The sequence below is a fragment of the Somniosus microcephalus genome, unplaced genomic scaffold (genome assembly GCF_052327205.1).
Source record: "Somniosus microcephalus isolate GS21.2 unplaced genomic scaffold, FLI_Smic_1.0 scaffold1151, whole genome shotgun sequence".
Classification (NCBI taxonomy): Eukaryota; Metazoa; Chordata; class Chondrichthyes; order Squaliformes; family Somniosidae; genus Somniosus; species Somniosus microcephalus.
In genome coordinates this window covers 14,522-38,543 of record NW_028226338.1, presented here as the reverse complement: position 1 = coordinate 38,543, position 24,022 = coordinate 14,522, and the positions used below count along the sequence as shown (strand labels likewise).

Below are 24,022 nucleotides of genomic sequence, written 5' to 3'. Positions count from 1 at the left end.
GAGGAGGTAATTTTATTGTGGAACATGCTTTAGTCACTCACCGGTGTAGTCTGTGTTCACAAAGTTCTGTCATCCAATAATGCAATGTTAAGTCTTTGGTAATTTTTAAATAAATTTCTCCACCCTTTCTACTTGTGGAGCCTTGTGTGAATGGTGACCAACTCTGTCCTTCAGCAGAGCTGCTTTCAACCAGCTGCTGGGAGTGACTGGTTGAGAGCAGCTTTGCTGAAGGACCGAGTTGCTCGCAGTTTGTACAAGACTCATCTATCTTTCCCTCTTCTATGGAGAATTGCTTGGCTTCCATTTGGTCTTTCCCTCTACAGCAGAGTTTAGTTTGGCAGCTCAATGAGAGGAGAGGAGGGGAGGGAATGAAGTCTATTGTCCCACCACTCCATCGGGAGGAAGCTGACTCAGGATCTTTTACTAGCACAATAAAACAAGACTCCTGTTGGTTATGAAAGTCCTTCTGACATATCGTCAGCCCTACCTGTTTGTTTTGTGCAGTCAGTTATGTCCATCACAGATTCCTCTCATTTCACTGCAACATGTTTCACTGGGGCTGTAGATCAGTGACCCAGAACCGGCCAGTGGAGATGTTGGTCGGTTCGGTGCAAGCTTCAGGATCCTTTGACCAAACCCTTTCTCTGCGGTGCTTGGGTTTAGAAACATAGGAACAGGAGTAGGCCATTCAGCCCCTTAAGCCTGTTCCATCATTCAGTTAGACCATGCCTGATCTGTACCTCAATTCAATATACCTGCCTTTGTTCCATTTCCTTGATGCTCTTTCCCAACAAAAATTAATCAATCTCTATCCTGAAAATTTCAATTGACCCAGCCTCCACAGCCTTTTGGAGGAACAAGTTCCAGATTTCCTTTGTGTGGAAAAAGTGCTTCCTGATTTCATTCCTAAATGCCCTGGCTCTAATTTTAAGATTATGTCCCCTTTTCTGGATACCCCACCAGAAGAAATAATGTTTTATGTATCTACCCTATCAAATCCCTTACTCATTTTAAATACCTCGATTAGATCACCCCTCAACTCTCTTGCTGCTCCCAAGCCCAGTGTTCTGGCTGTATGCTAGTTTCCAGTGTGCTGATACTGAACTCAAAATCTCCAAGAAAAATGGGAATACCTTTATTTCCAGTTTCTTGGGGTCAACTGAAAAATAACAATGATTTAAAAGGCAGGTCCTTGTCCTAGGAAAAGCAATAGCATCTATACTATTCGCTTCAACCGCTCCATGGTAGCGAGCTCCACATTCTCACCACTCTCTGGGTAAAGAAGTTCCTTCTGAATTCCCCATGTGATTTCTTGGTGTCTATCTTGTATTGCTGGCCTCTAGTTTTGCTCTTCTCCACAAGTGGAACTCTCTCTGCATCTACTCTATCAAAACCTTTTAATTTTAAAGACCTCTGAGGTCACCCCTCAGCCTTCTCTTTTCAAGAGAAAAAAGATCCAGCCTGTTCATCCTTTCCTGATAGGTATACCCTTGCATTTCCAGTATTATCCTTGTAAATCTTTTTTGCACCCTCTCTAGTGCCTCTATATCCTTTTTATATGGTGACCAGAATTGTACACAGTACTCCAAGTGTGGTGTAACCAAGGTTCGATGCAAGTTTAGCATAACTTCTCTACTTTTCAATTCAATCCCTCTAGAAATAAACCCTAGTGCTTGTTTTTTTTATGGCCTTGTTAACCTGTGTTGCTACTTTCAGTGATTTGTATATTTGTTCTCCGAGATCCCTTTGCTCTTCTACCCCACTTAGATTTGTATTTTCCAAGTAATGTGACATCCCTATTTTTCGTACCAAAATGTAATACCTCACATTTGTGTTGAATTTCATTTGCCAATTATATGCCCATTCTTCAAGTTTATTAATGCCTTGTAATTTGTTGCAGTCCTCCTCAGTATTGACTCTCTCTTCCACCCCACCCCTCAAAACAATTTGGTGTCATCTGCAAATTTAGAAATTGTTTTTGATTCCCAAGTCTAAATCGTTAATGTAAATTGTGAACAACAGTGGTCCCAGCACTGATCCTTGTGGAACACCACATCCTGCCATCTGCCACTCTGCATAGCTACCCTTTACCCTTACTCCCTGCTTTCTGTCTTAAAGCCAGCTAGTTATCCATTCTGCTACTTGTCCTCTGACTCCGCATTCTCTGACCTTATTCAATAGTCTATTATGTGGTACCTTATCGAAGGCCTTTTGAAAATCTAGATAAGTTACATCTATTGCATTACCCTTATCTACTCTCTGTTACCTCTTCAAAATTCAATGAGGTTGGTCAAGCAAGACTTTCCCTTTTTGAAATCCATGCTCCAAGGTCTTATTCCTGTTGAGATGGTCGTAGTGCATTTACACGGTTCTGCTTTTCACAGGAGTTCTCACTGCCACAAAGTTTCTTTTAACTGAAAGGGCAGGTGAATGTATTGCAGGCTCTGTGCAGGAGTTAGAGATTTAGATGCTTTCCTGCAGTAGTGGGCAGAACCTCGGTGTCCTTGCCTCTGTTGACTGCCTATTACCATATATGCACCAGTGAGTTTTAACAATTTGGCATAGAAGGTTAACAAAATGCTCTTTCACCTGAGACCCATGTTTGAATCTGACCCAGATCCATGGAATGAAAGTCTCATCTCTCTGGTTATAAGGAGACTGTATGGATACAGTAGCCTAGTGGTTATGGTACTGGACTAGCAACCCAAAGATAGTGAATTAGAATTCCACTACGGCAAGTTGGGCAATTGAAATCATTCAATCTGGTGATTTGTGGGCTAGCGCCAGATAAAATAACCATGAAAACTGCCAGATATTCGTAAAAACCCATGTCCTTCAAAGGAATCTGACCTACCTACCTGGTCTGGCTTACATGTGACTCCAGTCCTACATTACAAATGCACAAATCGCTAAAAGTAACGACGCAGGTTACTGTAATAAGGCCATTAAAAAAGGCAAGCCAAGCACTAGGGTTTATTTCTAGAGGGGTAGAATTTAAAAGAGAAGTTATGCTAAACTTGTATCGAGCCTTGGCTAGACTACACTTGGAGTACTGTTTACAGTTCTGGTCGCCATATTATAAAAAGGATATAGAGGCACTGGAGAGGGTGCAAAAAAGATTTACAAGGATGATGCTAGAACTGCGAGGTTATACCCATCAGGAAAGGATGAACAAGCTGGGTCTTTCTTGAAGAGAAGGCTGAGGGGGGGCGACCTAATAGTGGTCTTTAAAATTATGAAAGGTTTTGATAGAGTAGACAGTGTTTCCACTTGTGGGGAAAAGCAAAACTGGAGGCCATCAATATAAGGTAGTCACCAAGAAATCAAATGGGGAATTCAGAAGAAACTTCTTTACCCAGAGAGTGGTGAGAATGTAAAACTTGCTACCATAGGGGGTGGTTGAGGCGAATAGTGTAGATGTATTTAAGGGGAGGCTAGATGAGCATTTGAGGGAGAAGGGAATAGGGGGTTATACTGATATTTAAATGGGGAAGGATGGGAAGAGGCTTGAGTGGACTGGTTGGGTCGAATGGCCTGTTTCTGTGCTGTATATTCGATGGACATGGTTGGCTCCAAATGCCCTCTGGGTACCTAGGAGTTGGCATTAAATGGAATCTTTCCAGCATTGCCCACATCCCAAGAACACATGTTAAAAATAATTTAAGGGGTCATATGGATGGTTCAGTAGTGCAAAAATTCACAGCACCTTTCTTGGGTCAGCCACAAGTGGATCTGAACTAGGATCTACCTACCTGAGGGGCAAGAAGATTGTGGTCAGACAACAGTGGACTTGCTGTTTAGCACATTGTTCGGCAAGTTGTTTTACTGTGTATTTGATTGGAATGGTTGTTAATTTCCTTGAGTGAGGCCCTACCTTTGGGCTCTGGTGCTGATGGGAATGGTCTGGTGGCATACTCTGTAATCCTTGCAAAATTGAGCTGTGCAGCACTCCCTTCTCCTCCCTGCCCAAAAACCCCCAACAATATTGAGGGGAAAGGAAGTGTCGCATCCCCAGCACTGGCTTTCCTTATCTGGATCAGCCTCTACAAAATGCTCCCTTCCCCATTTCTCCCTCTTTCTATTCCCTTCTCTTCCCCCCCCAAAAAAAGAAATGCCTCTGCACTTGAATCAAGCAGTTGCATCATAATCAATCTTTGATATTTGCTGCCGATTCTTCAAATTCAGGATGGGTTCACCTGGAGACAGATGTCACCTCATCAACTGTGTGCTTAAAATGCTTTGTGACTGAAGATTATTTGACTAGCACTAGTTTTTCCCCCAGTTTGTCTGATTATATACTTTTCTAGCATTGGGGTCCAATCTGTAAAGAGAATGGATAATATGAGTCCTACCAGTTGGTAGACGTGCTCAGTCGGAGACTACCCCAGCCACAAGTGGATCTAAACTAGGATAAACCTAACCACTATCTGAGGGGCAAGAAGATTATTGTGGTCATACGACAGTGGACTTGCTGTTTACCCATTGGATTTTGTTTTTGATCTTGAAGTTCTTTGCACCCTTCTATCTCTTGACAATATTCCCTCTGATTACCATAGTTTCAGTACAGGTCGGATGATACTATAGAGTAATAATCAAAATTTCAGTGAATCATTATAAACAAATAAAATATTATTTCTTGTAATATACTTTAAAAGCGAAAAAATACCCAGCAGTACAATTATAGTTCCTGTCCTTCTAGACTTTGGTTGTGTCTGGATAGAGTTACCCCTGTGAAGTAGGTTAGTTACAGATCTGATACTAGTGGGAGTAATTTGAGGTGATGAATTAAGAGTATCGCTCACACAGCACATTGACACGAAATTAAAGTGTATTGGCTTATGTGCTGTTTTCCCCACAATTTATTTAAAAGACTTGCATTTATATAGCGCCTTTCATGACCTCAGGATGTCCCAAAGCGCTTTTGCAGCCAATAAAGTACTTTTGAAGTGTAGTCACTGTTTTAATGTAGGAAACGTGGCAGCCAAGTTGCGCAGAGCAAGGTCCCACAAACAAGAATGTAATAATGGCCAGATAATCTGTTAGGTGTTGGTTGGGGAATAAATATTGGCCAGGACACAATTATTATTAGAACCAACACACTAAACCATCCTAGTGACCGCACTAATATTCCACTCTCCTGGGATAATGTAATAGCCTTGCTCAAGTCTGGGGCCTTATTTCAGAAATGGAAAAGCTTTGGTTAGTCTTGGACTGAGAATTTTCCTGTTGAATGGAGCTGCATATGTTGAACATGAAGATCACTCCAATTTCAAATTGTCCTCTATATACTTATACAGCTGTAAATGGAAGGGGTTGAAATTGTGATGCCTTATGAGTCAGGTCCTCCAATTCCTTCAATAGTTTCTGAGACATTACTGTGGTATAGGTAACTCATGGTGAATGGTGTATAACAAATGGAGGGTGGATTATTTGTCTTCAAATGCAATACTTGTCCTCAATTCTGGGTTCCTTTCTATTATATTTAAATGTGGCTTAAACATGGCGCTTCAATGTACTTTTAAATCAATTGTCAAACGGTTGTTTGCATTGGATGTTAGCAATTTTTGGTTTCCGGATTAACATGAAAGTTCACGTCCTTATGGCTAAATAGTGGAATCAAATCTCTCTGCTAAATAAAGCTCTTCACATTTAGTCTGTTCTTTCTGTGAAGATTGCCTCCCAGCAGAAGCAGATTGGTAAGGTTCAATAGGACTAGCTTTTGTTAAATACTGACTAAATTAAAAAAAAAAAAAAAAAAAAATGCTTATTTGCAGGTAGTATTTTAAAAAAAACTTGCTTGACAGCCTGTAATTATTTTTTTTAAATTTTGCAGCAGGATGGGCAACAAATGGTGGATGAGCCCATGTCAGAAGACGAAGCTGTTCTTCAACCTGTAAGTCAGTGTTTTAAAATGTCATGACTTAGTATATCTTAGATTACAATTCTCAAATGAATTTTAATAATCATCAACATAAATTTATAGAAAGAAGTGCCAGTTGTTCACTAGCTTCAGTGCTGCGATGAATGTGTAAACCTGAAGTTCTTGTAAAGTTTCGTCAGGCTTTGTCAGTTGATGAACTTGCTGAGCCACACATGGTGGGTTGGCCCCAGGTGTGAACCCTGGTCGAGTTGAGTTAGCTGATCTCAGCATAGTTTTAAGGAGGGGAGAAATATCAACCAACGTTCCTGTTCCTGATTGTTACCCAACAACCGATGATGCGATTTAAAAACAGAAAATGCTGGAAATCCTCAGCAAGTCGGGCAGCATCTGTGGAGAGAGAAACAGAGTTAACGTTTCAGGTCGATCTTTCATCAGAACTGGAAAATAAAATGCCTGATAGGGTGGAAGGCGGGACAGACCGTTTTGTTCTTTCCTCCCATCCCCCTTTTCCCTGCCTCTGTACTTGCTTAAAACCTGTTACACCTGCATCATTTTCCAGTTCTGATGATGGTCATTGACCTGAAGCGTTAACTCTGTTTCTCTCTCCACAGATGCTGCCTGACCTGCTGAGTATTTCCAGCATTTTCTGTTTATTTCAGATTTTCAGCATCCGCTGTATTTTGCTTTTGTACCGATGATTGGAGTGTGCGTGTGAATCATCTGGTGAGGACAGGACTGGCTTTGACTGTAAGGCGCCCCAATGATTGGATAGCTTGTTGTACTTACTATAAAGCTCACATAAAGGGGCATAATCAATCCTAATTCTCTGACCTGCACTTTTGTCTACTGAGGCTGCTCTAGTGAGCTCATCCTCGCCTATATTTGCCTTGTAGACTGGTTATTTGGGTAGGTCAGATACCAGAAGGTGCTTAGCAGCTGATGCCTTCAGGAGAAGGTAAAATTGATGACTTTTTTAAGTGTTACTTTGAATAAAATACTGTTCATCCATAGATTTTCATGAGTTCACTATAGGGACATACAAATTCTGGACTTGGGTGAACTCCAGTGCTTTGTCAACATAGTTTTCCCATTCATCATATCCTATTGCAGAGCTTTGCATTCTCTTTTGGTCAAGGATCATGACCCCAAGCAGTGACTTACACTCAGGCTGCTTTTTGTTGCCAGATTGTTGATGAATTGTAATGGCGGCTGTTGTTCAACGTGTGGATCACTGTCTGGCATTGTAAGCAGGGGCTTTTTGACAATGGGAGCTATTTAAATATCTTGCAGTCACTGAGTAAGAGGGTTGAATCTTCTGATGCCTAGAGGTGCTTTCAGCCAGTCCTCTGTCCAAAATCATTTGGAAGGAATCCAATTGTGCTGTTTGTTGCCTAACCTATACTGAACTTTTTCAATGCTGTTTGACTAGAAGGTCCCATTTGGTAATCGAAGGCAACCTGGTTCATTTTCTTAATTCAAGATACCAACACGCATCACTAACAGCCTGGGGACGAGTAGGTTGCAGCATGGGGCTTATGTTGCTTAGATCAAATCAGTTTCTTATCGCAACATCACCTTTTATACCTTCTATCACTAACCTATCATGTTTCAGTTCCATAGTTTGTTCTAACTGCAAATTACCTTTGTTCCTCTGGCTTTACATTACCGTATTGCTTAAATATATACATAAAAAAGATGTCTTTGTCGTTCTGTCTAGATCTCAAGGTCAGTCTGCTACTCTGTACAATTGTAATAGACATGAGCATAGACATTAAGTTATTGGCCCAGAAATTCGGGTCGGGGGCTTCCCGCGGGTGCAAGCCCCCGACCTGCACTTGCCTTGCGCACCGGCCGTTAAGCTGTGGGCCCCCGTGGAATTGCGATCTGGGGCCTGGTCCAGCTGCCGGCGCACAGTGCTTGTGTATCCCAGGGGCACAGTTAGTTCGATGCGTCCCCTGGGATCACGTGGGCTATGGGCAGCCAATCAGAGCAGGGAATGCCCCATTCACAAGTCTGACAGGAAGTGCTGTCAAGACTTATAAATACTACGGCCCCAAAACAGCACTAAATCTTCAAATACATTTTTTTTTAAATCACATTTTTTAAATAAACTATAAATTACATGAAATAACTATTTTAAACAATAATTTAATTTTTTGAAAAAATAATTTTATTTTCTAACGGGGCTAAAAATAAACTTACCTTGCTTTAAAGTATTTAAAAATAATAAACCTGTGGAAAAAATGTTTTAATTTTAATTAATTCACTACTTACCTTGTAAAAAGCAGGCCTTACGCCTGCTTTTTACATTTCTAAATTCTGGAGACTTACCTTCCCGGGAAAACCTGTATATAAAAAAAAAAACACCGAAGTTCAATGCGCACGCGCAGCCTCTCCTGCGCACGCATTCGACCTCTTAACCCCTGCTTTCAGGGGAACGGAAGGGCCGGTTTCCCGCGCATGCGCAGTGCATGCAGGAAACCGGCACTTCCATTGGGCCTACGGGTGAGTACCCCATGCGTACTCACCCGTGGAGACCCGAATTTCTGGGCCAATATTGTACACGTCAAATATTGTGGTTTTAGAAACATAGAAGATAGGAGCAGGAGTAGGCCATTCGGCCCTTCGAGCCTGCTCCGCCATTCAATGAGATCATGGCTGATCATCCAAATTCAGTACCCTGTCCCTGCCTTCTCCCCATATCCCTTGATCCCTTTAGCCTCAAGAATCATATCCAACTCTTTCTTGAATATATTTAATGTACTGGCCTCCACCGCCCTCTGTGGCAGAGAATTCCACAAGTTCACCACTCTCTGGGTGAAGAAATTCCTCTTCATTTCTGTCCTAAATGGCTTACCCCTTATCCTTTGACTATGACCCCTGGTTCTGGACTCCCTGGCCATCAGAAACATCCTTTCTGCATCTAGTCTGTCCAGACCTGACAGAATTTTATAGGTTTCGATGAGATCCCCTCTCAATCTTCTAAACTCCAGTGAGTATAAGCCCAATCGACACAATCTCTCCTCGTACGTCATTCCTGCCATCCCAGGTATCAGCCTGGTGAATCTTCGCTGCACTCCCTCCATGGCAAGAACGTCCTTCCTCAGGTATGGTGACCAAAACTGCACACAATACTCAAGGTGTGGTCTCACCAAGGCCCTGTACAACTGCAGCAAGACATCCTTGTTCTTGTACTCAAACCCTCTTGCTACGAAGGCCAACATACCATTTGGCTTCTTAACCGCCTGCTGCACCTGCATGCTTACCTTCAGCGACTGGTGCACAATAACACCCAGGTCTCTTTGCACTTCCCCTTCTCCCAATCTATTGCCATTCAAATAATAATCTGCCTTCCTGTTTTTGCCACCAAAGTGGATAACCTCACATTTATCCACATTATAGTGCATTTGCCATGTTTCTGCCCAATCACCCAACCTGTCCAAATCGTACTGGAGTTTCACGACATCCTCCTCACAGCTTACCCTCCCACCCAGCTTTGTGTCGTCTGCACAAATCTAACATGAGGTTACAAAAAGGTAATCATCAAAACAATAGTCTTAAATATTCTTCTTTGCTACATATGTTCGTTATATGGTCATAGTCCGTGTGTTAACTGTAGGGCCCTCGTTACAAGTTCTTAGCTCAGTAAAGACTAAACTGAAGTGCCTAAACCAGTTACTTATCTTATTTGGGGAAATAATGCATAGAAACCTGATGACAGAATATTTAAGACTGCTTTCTTCCTCTCCCTAATCCATAAAATGTGGTTGCAGCTATTAAGCCTAAACCTATACCTCACTACAACCACTTTAAAGTTATAAAGGTTGTAATCTTAGCTTCTGCACATTTTACTTCAGCCTCCTAGCCTTCTCTAGCCATACAATCCTCAAAGAACTCTGCGTTCCTCCACCTCTGGCCTCTTTTGCATCCCCCCACTCCCTTCGCGCAACATTGACAGTCGTGCCTTCAGCCGTCTATGCCCCAAGCTCTTGAATTTCTTCCCTGAACCAATCCGCGCCTCTCCTCCTTTAAGTCTCTCCTTAAAACTTACCTCTTTGACCAGGCTTTTTAGTCACCTGTCATAATCTCGCCTCCTTTGGCTCAGTGTAAATGTTTCCCTGATTATACTCCTGTGAAGCACCTTAGGACATTATTCTACGTTAAAGGCGCTTTATAAGTGCAAATTGTTAAACTAGTCAGTAAGTATTTTGGCCTATTATTCAGTATGAAAGCATGCCAGTCTTATTGATACAACTAGTTAAACCTGTGTATATTAAAGATAGCAAGCTGGTAAGCGTCCAGTTGGATAAAAATTAAGGTTTTTATGATGTCATAGGACACCAGTGGCAGCTTTGTCTTCAAATTCACTGTGGTTTGTAAGAGCCTGTATTGCTTTCTACTTTGATGCTTGGTTGTTTGAAAACTGAGCAGAATGCAGTTGGAGGCTGATACGATTGTGCTTTTGAATGCAGTTGAAATTCTGGCTACATTAAATAGTTGCATATTGAAATATTATGGAAATAAAGAATTTTTGCTGTTGCCTGTCCAAACTAAGACGTCAATGTTAAGAGTCTTTGGAACCGGTCCAGTTAAACAGGCGTAACAGTGAGGAGAATAGCACTACACCAACATCAGTACGATGTTATGAAGTTAGCTGCAGTCTCTTTGAATTGACGGATTAGCTTATCTGCGTTTCAATGGCATTTCCTCCATCAAGGTTCCACTCCCCTCACCCCCGAAGCGTTTCCTACATTACAACAGGGACTACACTTCAAAAAGTACTCAGCTGTAAAGCAGTTTGGGGGCGTCCGGTGGTCGTGAAAGGTGCTATATAAATGCAAGTTTTTCTTTTTCTGGAAGTGTCTGGCACTCGGTGCTACCTGTACTGGTCAGCACCATCTACTGTCCTTTCAGGTAGCAGGTTTATCACAGAAATCACAGAATCCCCACAATGCAGATAGAGGCCATTTCAGCCCATCGAACCTGCACCAACACATATCCCACCCTATCCCCGTAACCCCACGTATTTAATCCCCCTAACACTAAGGGTCAATTTATCATAGCCAATCAACCTAACCCGCACATCTTTGGACTGTGGGAGGAAACCGGAGCACCCGGAGGAAACCCACGCAAACACGGGGAGAATGTGCAAACTCCACACAGTCACCCGAGGCCGGATTTGAATCCGGGTCCCTGGCGCTGTGAGGCAACAGTGCTAACCACTATGCCACCTGACCTGACTCCAGTTAGGTCAGTATACATCATAGTATGGTACTGATTTGAAATCCAAGTGAAGACTGGAACTAGCTGAGACACAACCAAGGTTTCTTATCTTCAAGGACAAGTTGAGAGAGTCTTACTGTAGCTAATGCTGCACAATATAAATGTGTATGTAAACGCAGAAGCAGAATTCTTGGATACTGGACCCTCTGAACAGAATCCCCATAACTCAATTTGGACAATTCCTTTCAGGAGATATGGCAGGAGATGCACACGCAGCTTGACAGTTTTTGCTGTGTTTACTGCCAGCATCTATTTGGACGAGTCCAGAGGTTGTCCAATCCACAAATGACTGAAAAGACAGGTTAGATGCTGGGAGAATTTTTCCCATGGCTGGAGAGTCTAGAACTAGGGGTCACAGTCTTGGAATTAAGGGTCGGCTATTTAGGACTGAGATGAGGTGAAATTTCTTCACTCAAAGGGTTGTAAATCTTTGGAATTCTGTACTCCAGCGAGCTGTGGATGCTCAGTCGTTGAGTATATTCATGACTGCGATCGATAGATTTTTGTATATTAAGGAAATCGAGGGATATGAGGATAGAAACATAGAAACATAGTGCGGGAAGGTGGAGTTGAGGATCAGCTATGATCTTAGTGAATGGCGAAGCAGGCTCGAGGGGCCGCATGGCCTACTCCTATTTCTTTTGTTCTTGTGTAGATGTTGGAACACCTTAATCTCCATGAACACTCTGGATATCTAAACCATGTTACCTGCCTCCAACGTTGCTCTTGTGGGAATTTAACTGAACTATATTTTGTGCATAATTCTCTGGGCTATTTTGTAGAGGATTTAAAATGAGACCGATTACAAATGTATGTGTCGCTTTTTACTCCACAAGACTGTGATGCACCCATGTGCTAAAATCAAGCAAATAACATGATCTAACTAGGGTCCAAAGGAACCTACACTGGGAGTTCTTGAGACTTGAGTCAAAGAAGGCATGGACATCACATTCCTCATTCACAGCCCAGAATAGTTGGATTTAGAGAATTCCTAAATATGTGGAAAATGTCTCCAATGCATGTCCAGCACAATGAAATTTCAATATGGTATGTATGTATGTATGATGCAGGATCCTGAATTGATCCCTGCTCTTCCAGCTGTTGCTAATAGAGATGTTTTTGAGATGCTGAAGATGTCTTTCTTAGTCCTTTCCAAAATTGGTGGACCATATCCTTTCCTCATATCTCATGTATTTAATTTATATTTACTAAACATGCAGGAGTAAAATGAAAGATTGATGTAATTTTAAGTGGGTAAAGAGAGGTTTTCAATATCAACAAAAGGACAGGTTATGTATTGTGTAACCGGTTGGCAATAGGTTGCTGTGTTCAATAGGATTGAATCATATTGTTCCCTAAAATTTGGGGCTCATCAAAACTGGTTGTCACAATGGTTCCCATCATGGGGATATCCAGTGAGTCTTGTATTAAAACAAACAGTACATAACATGCAATTACTGAATTCCATTTTGTCAGTAGGATGATGGATCAGACCTTGCAAGAGCAACTTCCCGTGGCATTGATTGTGTGAGATAGTGCCATTTATCTCAACGAATCAATGCTGCACATTCTGAAAAATGATCTTGTAATTTATTGCAGAATAATCAGTCACGTTATGCATTTGGCTGCTGCCTTAAGGCCAGCCAAACTAGCAACGTGTAACCCCAGTGTTGTGAGGCAGTTTCGAGCTGTGCGGCAGAAGTACGTGCAGCATACCGCTGCCATCTCGCGAACAATACTTTTAACTTCAGTAGACAGGCCCTCTTGTACTATGCCGCCATGTTTGCACAGAACCAAACCTCAAGAGCAGGTAACCATGTTTGGGGTGTGGCAGGAAAAGACTGTTCACCAAGGGATGACATCTTAAGAGGAAGGTCCATCTCTATCTCGCAAGACTCAAGCAGCCCTTCATAGCACTGAAATTTTGAGTATTATAACAATACTTGGGATTTATTTCCACATTAGGTTGTATATTTATCAGATTCTGCTGTTCTGCATTGAATCATCATATTAAAAATGAATTTGACCAACTCTTAATAACTTGAAATCCCCTTCTATCAATTAGGACAGATCTGTATAATCAAGATTCAGTTCCTGTCATCAGCACTTGGTGCATAAACCAAAAAAAACTGAACCTGCCCATTTTTAAATGCTCTTTGAAGGGTGCTAACCACTAGTTTGTTGGTAGATCTGGGAAATCCCCATCTTCATGGGGTGGCCATATATCAAGTTTTCACCTTCATAATTATGCCAAAACAAACCTTAATATATGATGGCAATAGAGCTACACAGATGTTAGTATCTTTAATACTAAAAATAATGCATTTTCCATGACATTTCTCAAGTTATCTTTTAAACAGTTGCTATATTGGGCTCCTCATAAATTGCATCTGTGGCCTCCATGTGTCATGCTGCTAATAAATAAAGGCCAACACCTTTTCTCAATCAATTTTGTGATAAATTGATTTTCAGGCTTGCCCAGATATACACCGTCAATTAGAAAGCAGACCGACACTGAACCAATTAAGTCAAAATTAAGCAAAATATAGTTTTGCATTTAATTCACAATGCTAGGGAGTGGAAAATTGCCTCACGTGTTAATGAAGTACAAAAATACTGGTATCGATCATCTTGGGGAAAAAGTACTACATACTAAACGTGTAAAAACAATGAATTAAGCATGAACAGTCACCAAATTTTTACCAATATAAAAAAGGAAAAAGATAGATTTTTTTTTTGAAAATTCTTTCAAATGCCAACTCTTCTCTAACTGAAGTATATACTGTAATACCAAAATTAAAGTTTCTTACAAAAGTTACATATTTTGCAACATAATGGCCTGTATTTTCTGATCCCTATGGGTGTGTACGAGCTGTGTACTCCCCCATAGGGACCTCGCAAATGCCGGTTTCAGGCATGCAAAGCTGAAAACCAGCACTTCCAATCTTGACAGATCGCACGTCTGCCCTGGAGAAGGGCCTCTGTGGGTGGAGAGTTCTGCTTTCTGCAGAACCTCCGCCTGCTGAAATTCCTTAAAAATCTTACGCCTGGTAAAAGCAGGCGTAAGGCCTGCTTTTACCAGCATAAGTTTTAAAAATTAAAAAAATTCACATTTATAATGCAGTTCAAGGTTTTCACGCGCGAAAACCCAGAACTTGCGATCTGTCAAGAATCTTCGACTGATCCAACGCATCCCTGGAAAAGGGCATCCACGGGTGGAGAGTTAGGCTATTTGCATGAATGGGGATCCCCTCCTTTCATTTGTTGAACTGGCCCACATGATCCCATGGGCGCTTGCGAACCGCATGCACACCTGGGATACATGGGCTCTACCTGCAGGTGCCCAGAGAGGCCCAGGACCGCGAATCTCCATACCGCCCAGACCACCAGGTACACGGGCATTTTATTTGCAGATCAGAGGCATTTCCCCGCGGGAAGCCTCCGACCACAAATTCAGGGCCACAAGTTTATAGGCAAGTTTCAATGGCCCGTAATTTCCGATGGGAGGCTTCCAGCGTGTGGATTACCTGAAGGCTCCCAAGGTCCGGCCATTTCCGCTCCTGGGCCTCTCCTGGTGCATGTGCGCAGAGGCACAGGTATCCCAGGGGCGCAAGCGCTTCACAAGCGTCCCTGGGATCACGTGTGCCAGGCGAGCCAATGGGTGAAGGAAATCCTCCTTCATGCATTTGACAGGTAGACCTCTGTTGAATGTCACTATCATGGCCTGTTCATATAAGAAGCTTCTGCTATAGTTTGGCCCTCTATCCTCTGTTGAATGTGTTCTGGGCCATTTTTCCATTTCTAGTAGGGGCTACCCATTTGAGACTGCGGTTTATTGGATTGGTGGCTTTTTTTAGGTATGCTGGAAGATTTTTTTTTGCAAGCATGATTGAACTAAGAAGCCCATTGCCAGTTGTACTTTGTAGGTTCATGGTACTGTTTTGTTTTCTGATGCTCTTATTTCCCAAATAGGTTTGGTTTAACATCCCCCGCACAGGATGGTATATCAGCACTGGTGTGGGAGTTATTGGAGCCAAGCTAAATTCTGTTGAGATGTGCATGCTTTGATCAATGATCCTTGATAACAAAAGTTCTTGGTAATGTGCTTTTCTGTTCCACTCGTCTCTAAGTGCTCTAAATGGTGTACCAAGGACCACTGTGGTGGTCATAACACTACCCTGCTATCTGCTAACTTCGTGCAGATGCAGAACCTTTTCAAGCTCATGTAAAACTACAAGGTACTTTTACCCGCTGTACCACTGAGAAGTGGAAAGACATTTTAAACCAAGGAACAATGTTGTATTTAAACTTGCAGTTCTTTTTTTTTATTCATTGATGGGATGTGGGCGTCGCTGGCTAGGCCTGCATTTAGTGCCCATCCCTAATTGCCCTTGAGAAGATGGTGGTGAACCGCTGCAGTCCATATGGTGTAGGTACACCCACAATGCTGTTAGGAAGGGAGTTCCAGCATTTTGGCCAAGTGACAGTGAAGGAACGGCAATACAGGTCCAAGTCAGGATGGTGTGTGGCTTGGAGGGGAACTTGTAGGTGGTGATGTTCCCATGCGTCTGCTGCCCTTGTCCTTCTAAGTGGTAGAGGTTGCGGGTTTGGAAGGTGCTGTTGAAGGAGCTTTGGCGAGTTGCTGCAGTGCATCTTGTAGATGGTACACACTGCAGCCACAGTGCGCCGGTGGTGGAGGGAGTGAATGTTGAAGGTGGTGGATGGAGTGCCAATCAAGCGGGCGGCTTTATCCTGAATGGTGTCGAGTTTCTTGTGTTGTTGGAGCTGCACTCATCCAGGCAAGTGGAGAGTATTCCATCACACTCCTGACTGCCTTGTAGATGGTGGAAAGGCTTTGGGGAGTCAGGAGGTGAGACACTCGCTGCAGAATTCCCAGCCTCTGGCCTGCTCTTGTAGCCACAGTATTTATATGGCTGGTCCAGTTCAGTTTCTGATCAATGGTAACCCCCAGGATGTTGATAGTGGGGGATTCAGCGATGGTAATGCCATTGAATGTCAAGGTGAGATGGTTAGAGTCTCGCTTGTTGGAGATGGTCATTGCCTGGTACTTGTGTGGTGCGAATGTTACTTGCCACTTGTCAGCCCAAGTCTGAACGTTGTCCAGGTCTTGCTGCATATGGACACGGACTGCGTCAGTATCTGACGAGTCTCGAATGGTGCTGAGCAGTGTGCAATCATCAGCGAACATCCCCACTTCTGACCTTATGATGGAGGGAAGGTCATTGATGAAACAGCTGAAGATGGTTGGGCCTAGGACACTGCCCTGAGGAACTCCTGCAGTGATGTCATGTGATTGGGATGAATGACCTCCAACAACCACAGCCAACTTCCTTTGTGCTAGGTATGATTCCAACCAATGGAGAGTTTTCCCCTTGATTCCCATTGACTTCAGTTTTGCTAGGGCTCCTTGATGCCACACTCGATCCAATGCTGCCTTGATGTCAAGGGCAGTCACTCTCACCTCACCTCTTGAGTTCAGCTCTTTTGTCCATGTTTGGACCAAGGCTGTAATGAGGTCAGGAGCTGAGTGGCCCTGGCGGAACCCAAACTGGGCGTCAGTTAGCAGGTTATTGCTGAGTAAGTGCCGCTTGATAGCACTGTCGACGACACCTTCCATCACTTTGCTGATGATTGAGAGTAGACTGATGGGATGGTAATTGGCCGGGTCGGATTTGTCCTGCTTTTTGTAGACAGGACATACTTGGGCAATTTTCCACATTGCCTGTTAGATGCCAGAGTTGTAGCTGTACTGGAACAGCTTGGCTAGGGGCGCAGCTAGTTCTGGAGCACAAGTCTTCAGTACTATTGTCGGAATGTTGTCAGGGCCCATAGCCTTTGCAGTATCCACTGTCTTCAGCCGTTTCTTGACATCACGTGGAGTGAATTGAATGGGCTGAAGACTGGCATCTGTGATGCTGGGGACCTCGGGAGGAGGCAGAGATGGATCATCCACTCGGCACTTCTGGCTGAAGATAGTTGCAAGTGCTTCAGCCTTGTCTTTTGCACTCACGTGCTGGGCTCCACCATCATTGAGGATGGGGATATTTTTGGAGCCGCCTCCTCCTGTTAACTGTTTAATTGTCCACCACCACTCACGACTGGATGTGGCAGGACTGCAGAGCTTTGATTTGATCCGATGATTGTGGGATCGCTTAGCTCTGTCTATCGCATGTTGCTTCTGTTGTTTGGCATGCAGGTAGTCCTGTGTTGTAGCCTCACCAGGCTGACACCTCATTTTTCGGTATGCCTGGTGCTGTTCCCGGCATGCTCTCCTGCACTCCTCGTCAAACCAGGGTTGATCTCCCGGCTTGATGGTAATGGTAGAGTGAGGGATATGCCGGGCCATGAGGTTACAGATTGTGGTTGAATACAATTCTGCTGCTGCTGATGGCCCACAGCGCCTCATGGATGCCCAGTTTTGAGTTGCCAGATCTGTTCGAAATCTGTCCCATTTAGCACTGTGGTAGTGCCACACAACACGGTGGAGGGTATCTTCAACATGAAGACGGGAATTCGTCTCCACAAGGACTGTGCGGTGGTCACTTCCGCCAATGCTGTCATGGACAGATGCATCTGCAGCAGGTAGATTGGTGAGGACGAGATCAAGTAGGTTTTTCCCTCTTGTTGGTTCCCTCACCACCTGTCGCAGACCCAGTCTGGCAGCTATGTCCTTTAGGGCTCGGTCAGTTGTGGTGCTACCGAGCCACTCTTAGTGATGGACATTGAAGTCCCCCACCCGGGGGACATTTTGTGCCCTTGCTACTCTCAGTGCTTCTTCCAATTGGTGTTCAACATGAAGGAGTACTGATTCATCAGCTGAGGGAGGGCAGTAGGTGGTAATTAGCAGGAGGTTTCCTTGCCCATGTTTGACTTGATGCCATGAGACTTCATGGGGTCCTGAGTCAATGTTGAGGACTCCCAGGGCTACTCCCTCCCGACTGTATACCACGGTGCCACCACCTCTGGTGGGTCTGTCCTGTCAGTGGGACAGGACATACCCAGGGATGGTGATGGTGGTGTCTGGGACATTGGTTGTAAGGTATGATTTGGTAATAATGACTGTCAGGCTGTTGCTTGACTAGTCTGTGGGACAGCTCTCCCAATTTTGGCACAAGCCCCCAGATGTTGGTAAGGAGGACTTTGCAGGGTCGACAGGGCTGGGTTTGCCGTTGTCGTTTCCGGTGCCGAGGTCGATGCCGGGTGGTCTGTACGGTTTTATTATTGTTTTTCGTAGTGGTTGTTTACAACTGAGTGGCTTGCTAGGCCATTTCAGAGGGCATTAAGAGTCGACCACATTTTTGTGGGTCTGGAGTCACATGTAGGCCAGACCAGGTAAGGACGGCAGATTTCCTTCCTTAAAGGACATTAGTGAATCAGATGGGTTTCACACTAGTTTTGTGTATTCAGTTGTATCAAGGCGCCCTAGTAAAACTGAAGTCAATGGGAAGTGGGGTGGGGGGGGGAGGAAAACGCTACAATGGCTGGAGTCATACCTAGTACAAAGGAAGGTGGTTGTGGTGGTTGAAGGTCAGTCATCACAGCCCCAGGACATCGCTGCAGGAGTTCCTCAGGGCAGTGTCCTAGGCCCAACCATCTTCAGCTGCTTCATCAATGACCTTCCCTCCAACATAAGGTCAGAAATGGGGATGTTCGCTGATGACTGCAGTATTCAGCGCCATTCACAACTCCTCAGATAATGAAGCAGTCCATGCCCGCAAGCAACAAGACCTGGACGACGTTCAGGCTTGGCCTGATAAGTGGCGGGTAACATTCGCATCACAGATGTGCCAGGCAATGACTATCTCCAACAAGAGAGAGTCTAACTACCTCCCTTGATATTCAATGGCATTACCATCACCGAATCCCCCACCATCAACATCCTGGGAGTCACCATTGACCAGAAACTTAACTGGACCAGCCACATGTGGCAACTAGAGCAGGTCAGAGGCTGGGTATTCTGTGGCGAGTGTCTCGCCTCCTGACTCCCCAAAGCCTTTCCACCATCTACAAGGCACAAGTAAGGAGTGTGATGGAATACTTTCCACTTGCCTGGATGAGTGCAGCTCCAACAACACTATCCAGGACAAAGCAGCCCGCTTGATTGGCACCCTATCCACCACCTTAAACATTCACTCCCTCCACCACCGGTGTGTACCATCTACATGATGCACTGCAGCAACTCTCCAAACCCGCGACCTCTTCCACCTAGAAGGACAAGGGCAGCAGGCGCATGGGAACGCCACCCTCCAAGTCGCACACCATCCTGACTTAGTATATTGCTGATCCTTCATCATTGCTGGGTCAAATTCCTGGAACTCCCTACGTAACAGCACTGTGGGAGTACCTTCACACGGACTGCAGCGGCTCAAGAAGGCGGCTCACCACCACCTTCTCGAGGGCAATTAGGGATGGGCAATAAATGCTGGCCTTGCCAGCGACGCTCACATCCCATAAACGAATAAAAAATAAAGAATTCTTCAAAATCATTTTGAAATACCGTCAAGACAGTTTGAAATTGATGGCTTTGTAAATGCTGGCAGCTTTCTTAAACTTGTCTAATGATGTAAAAGCAGTGGCCTTGGTCTGAACCACTTTTATGCTTGTCATAGGCTTGTCATTTTGAGCTGTACTTGCACAAGCATTTGTAGTGGAGCCATGAACTTTGAAAATGTGATGATCTCCGCATATCTCGTGATTTCAGGGAATCGAGCATTCTGTAGTTAGATTCCTTCTACAAGGTTGAACATTTTTGTTTTTAACTTGTATTTTAATGCACGAGATGTTATGTTTAGATAGAACATTACTTGCTTAGATAGAACATTACTTGCTCAGCTTGCAACGGAAATTGTTCAAATTAAATATTCCTTTGAAGATGGTGTGCCATGTTCTTTAGAAAACATTTGCAGGCATAGGAACATAAGAATCAGGAGTAGGCTGTACGGCCCCTCGAGCCTGCTCCGCCATTCAATAAGATCACGGCTGATCTTTGACTTCAACCCCACTTTTCTGCCCGATCCCCATATCCCTTGATTCCCCTAGAGTCCAAAAAGCTATCTACCTTAGCCTTTAATATACTCAGTGACTCAGCTTCCACAGCTCTTTGGGGTAGAGAATTGCAAAGACTCACAACCCTCTGAGTGAAGAAATTCTTCCTCATCTCAGTCTCAAATGGCCTGAGACTATACCCCCTAGTTCTAGACTCTCCAACCAAGGAAAACAACCTCTTTGCATCTACCCTGTCAGTCCCCCTCAGAATCTTATGTTCCAATGAGATCACTTCTCATTCTTCTAAACTCCAGAGAGTATCGGCTCAATCTCTCAAAACAACCCTGTCATCCCAGGGATCAATCTAGTGAACCTTTGCACCATCTCCAAGGCATGTATGTCCTTGGATAAGGAGACCAAAACTGTTCACAGTACTCCAGATGTGGGCTCACCAAAGCCCGGCAAAATTGTAAGACATCCTTACTCTTGTACTCCAACCCTCTTGCAATAAAGGCCAACATGCCATTTGCCTTCCTCATTCCTTGCTGTAGCTGCATGCTAACGTTGTGTTTCCTGTACGAGGACACCTAATCTCTCTGAACACCAACGTTTAATAGTTTCTCACCATTTAAAAAATATTCTCTTTTTCTGCTCTTCCTACCAAAGTGAATAACTTCACATTTCCTCACATTATACTCCATCTGCCTTCTTATTGCCCACTGACTTAACCTGTCTATATCCCTTTGCAGGCTCTTTGTGTCCTTCTTAAAACCTACTTTCCCACCTAGCTTTGTATCGTCAGCTAACTTGGATACATTGCACTTGGTCCCTTCGTCTAAGCCATTTATATAGATTGTAAATAGCTGAGGCCTAAGCACTGATCCGTGTGGCACCCCACCAGTTACAGCCTGCCAACCAGAAAATGACCCGTTTATCTCTACTGTTGTCTGTCTCTATCCATGCTCGTATATTATCCCCAACCCCATGAGCCCTTATCTTATGTAGCAACCTTTTATGTGGCACCTTATCACATGCCTTTTGGAAATCCAAATATACTATATCCACTGGTTCCCCTTTATCTATCCTGCTAGTTACATCCTCAAAAAACTCTAATAAATTTGTTCAGCGGGATTTCCCTTTCATAAAACCATGTTGACTCTGCCTAATCATATGATTTTTTAAGTGCCCTGTTACCACTTCCTTAATAATGCATTTTCCCAGCGACTAATGTCAGGCTAACTGGCCTGTAGTTCCCTGTTTTCTCTCTTCCCTCCTTTCTTGAATAGTGGGGTTATATTTGCTACCTTCCAACCTGCTGGGACTGTTCTAGAATCTAGGGAATTTTGGAAGATCGCAACCAATGCATCCACTATGCAGCCATGTAGCGGTTAGTGTAGATCGCCACTAAATAAGAGAGTTTGACTTCGACGAACTATTAACAAGTTGTTTATTTACAGGAACAGACTAATTACAGCAGGTAAGATGGCTGACTGTAGGAGCACTGTGGCGTAGGTCTTGTCCCAGCGGGGACTCCACGAGGAATGATTTCGCGGTCCTGTGGGGAGCATGATGACGTCATCACGCTCTGCTGTGTTCCCACGCCGTGGGCGTCACGTGATCGCGTCGTCACGTTTGCCCGCGCTTGGGGCGTCACGTGACCGCGTCGTTGCGTCAGCGCGTCTCCCGGTACGGAGGCTGGCCGTTGAGGCCGGGCTGTGCCGGTGCTTGCCGCGGGGGGCGGGAGATCGCGTCGCTCCCGTCGGCTGGCCGATGCGGCCGAAGTCGCGGTACGCCGGGCTGTGCCGGCGGCCGTCTTGGAAGACCGAGTCGGGCCGGCGCGAGTGCGTCACGTGATGCGTGACGTCAGTGCGTTAGGTCGCCTCTTAAAGGGGCAACGGCCCAACAGGTAAGTTAAAGGGGTAACAGCCCTAACTGGTAAGTAATACAATTAAGTAAATTAAATACATACAGTTAGGTAAGTTATACATGCATAAATAAGTTAAACTAAAGAAAGGTAAGTTATACATGCATAAGTTAAGTTAGAGAATTATGTATCTCAATGTAAAGGACAACCCGTGGGACCGCTACAGCCACCTCTTTTAGAACCCTAGGATGTAGGCCATCGGGTTCAGGGGATTTGTCAGCTTTCAGTCCCATTAGTTTCTCGAGTACTTTTTCTCTACTGATATTAATTACTTTAAGTTCCTCACTCTTATTGGGCCCTTTGGTTCCCCACCATTTTTGGTATGCTTTTTGTGTCTTCTACTGTGAAGACAGATACAAAATATTTGTTTAAAGTCTCAGTTCCTTATTCCCCATTATAATTTCACCTGTCAACCTCTAGGGGACCAACGCTGACTTTTGTTCCTCTCTTCCTTTTTACATACTTGTAGAAGCTCTTACAATCTGTTTTTGTATTTCTTGCTAGTTTACTCTCATTCGATTTTCTCCCTTATCAATTTTTTGGTCATCCTTTGCTGGTTTCCAAAGCTTTCCCAATCCCCAGGCTTACTACAGGAAACACTTTTTTTTAAAATCCGGCACCGGCGTGGTGCCGGTTTATCAAAAAGTCCGGATTACAGAGAGTTCTAGGTGAAAGGTACGAGAGCTCCGTACATAGCCACAAATCCAAGCTTCCCTGTTGCTTCGCAACAGCTGCAAGAAACTCGACCACAAACCAAGTGTCCCTGTTGCTTAGCAACAAGTGCAGGATCCTCCGATTACACAGCCAAGAATCAAGAAACAGCCACGAGTATGAAGAAAAACTTAACTGAACCTACTCCTGAATTTTGCCGGTTAACCGAGATTTCCGGTTGTTTGGGTGCCGGTAAATCGAGAGTTTCCTGTACTATTCTTCGCAACATTATAAGCCTCTTTTAGTCTAATACTATCCTTAACATCTTTAGTTTGCCACAGATGGATCACTTCTCGTGGAGTTTTTATTTCTCAATGGAATGTATATTCGTTGAGAATTTTGGAATATTTCTCAATGTTTGTCACTGCTTATCAAACGTCATACTTTTTAATCTAATTTCCCAATCTACCTTGGCTGACTCACCCCTCATACCTATGTAATTGGCTTTATTTAAGCTTAAGACGCTCCTTTTCGACTGAGTATTTCACTCAATGTGAAATTCTATCATATTATAATCAATCTTCCCCAGAGGTTCCTTTACTATGAGATCACTAATTAACCCTGTCTCATTACACAATACAAGATCCAAAATAGCCTGTTTCCTGGTTGGTTCCATAACGTATTGTTCTAGGAAACCGTCTCGAATGCAGTTCAGACTTAAGTTTTTGCAGAAGAGGTGAATAAATCTTCCCTTTTGGAGTTGCGTTGAATTAATTTGGAACAAAATGTGTAATACCTAAAGTTCATAAAATGGAGTGGATATTGTACAGTTAATTGCTACAAATAAACCCTGTCTACAAACGCAAGTAGTATTTGCCGTACTCATGAACACAAGACGTTTGTCCACATTCACAAATGAACCGCACATCCATTTGGAGCTCGATAGATGTTTGTAGCTGAGATTATAGTCTGTACCAGGAATTATTGCAGATCAGAGATCTATGCTAGTTGTTTTAAACGAGCATCTGAAGATCTCTGGCATGCTATAAAAAAATTTTTACTTGTTACATTTTTTAGTTTGGACACTTTTTATTGGGCTTTTTGATATGATAGCTGTAGAAGAGAATGCAAGTCCTTTCATCGTTATTTTCTGTGGTTGCTACTTTGAGTGCAGAAATTAAAACATATAATCCTTTATTTCTTCAACCTGTACATATAAATGGGGTTTGCAGTCACTCCACAGGGGAAAATTACCATGCCCCTTTCAGAAACATTCA

General features: G+C 43.7%; 1 long non-coding RNA gene across 1 annotated transcript in view; it reads left to right on the top strand.

Moving 5' to 3' along the window:
- The window catches only part of LOC147080791 (uncharacterized), a 46,049-nt gene that overhangs the window by 7,920 nt on the left and 14,107 nt on the right, over positions 1–24,022 (top strand). The window contains exon 2 of the long non-coding RNA XR_015077052.1: positions 5,834–5,893. This is a non-coding gene — a long non-coding RNA (uncharacterized LOC147080791). The remainder of the gene's footprint in view (positions 1–5,833; positions 5,894–24,022) is intronic.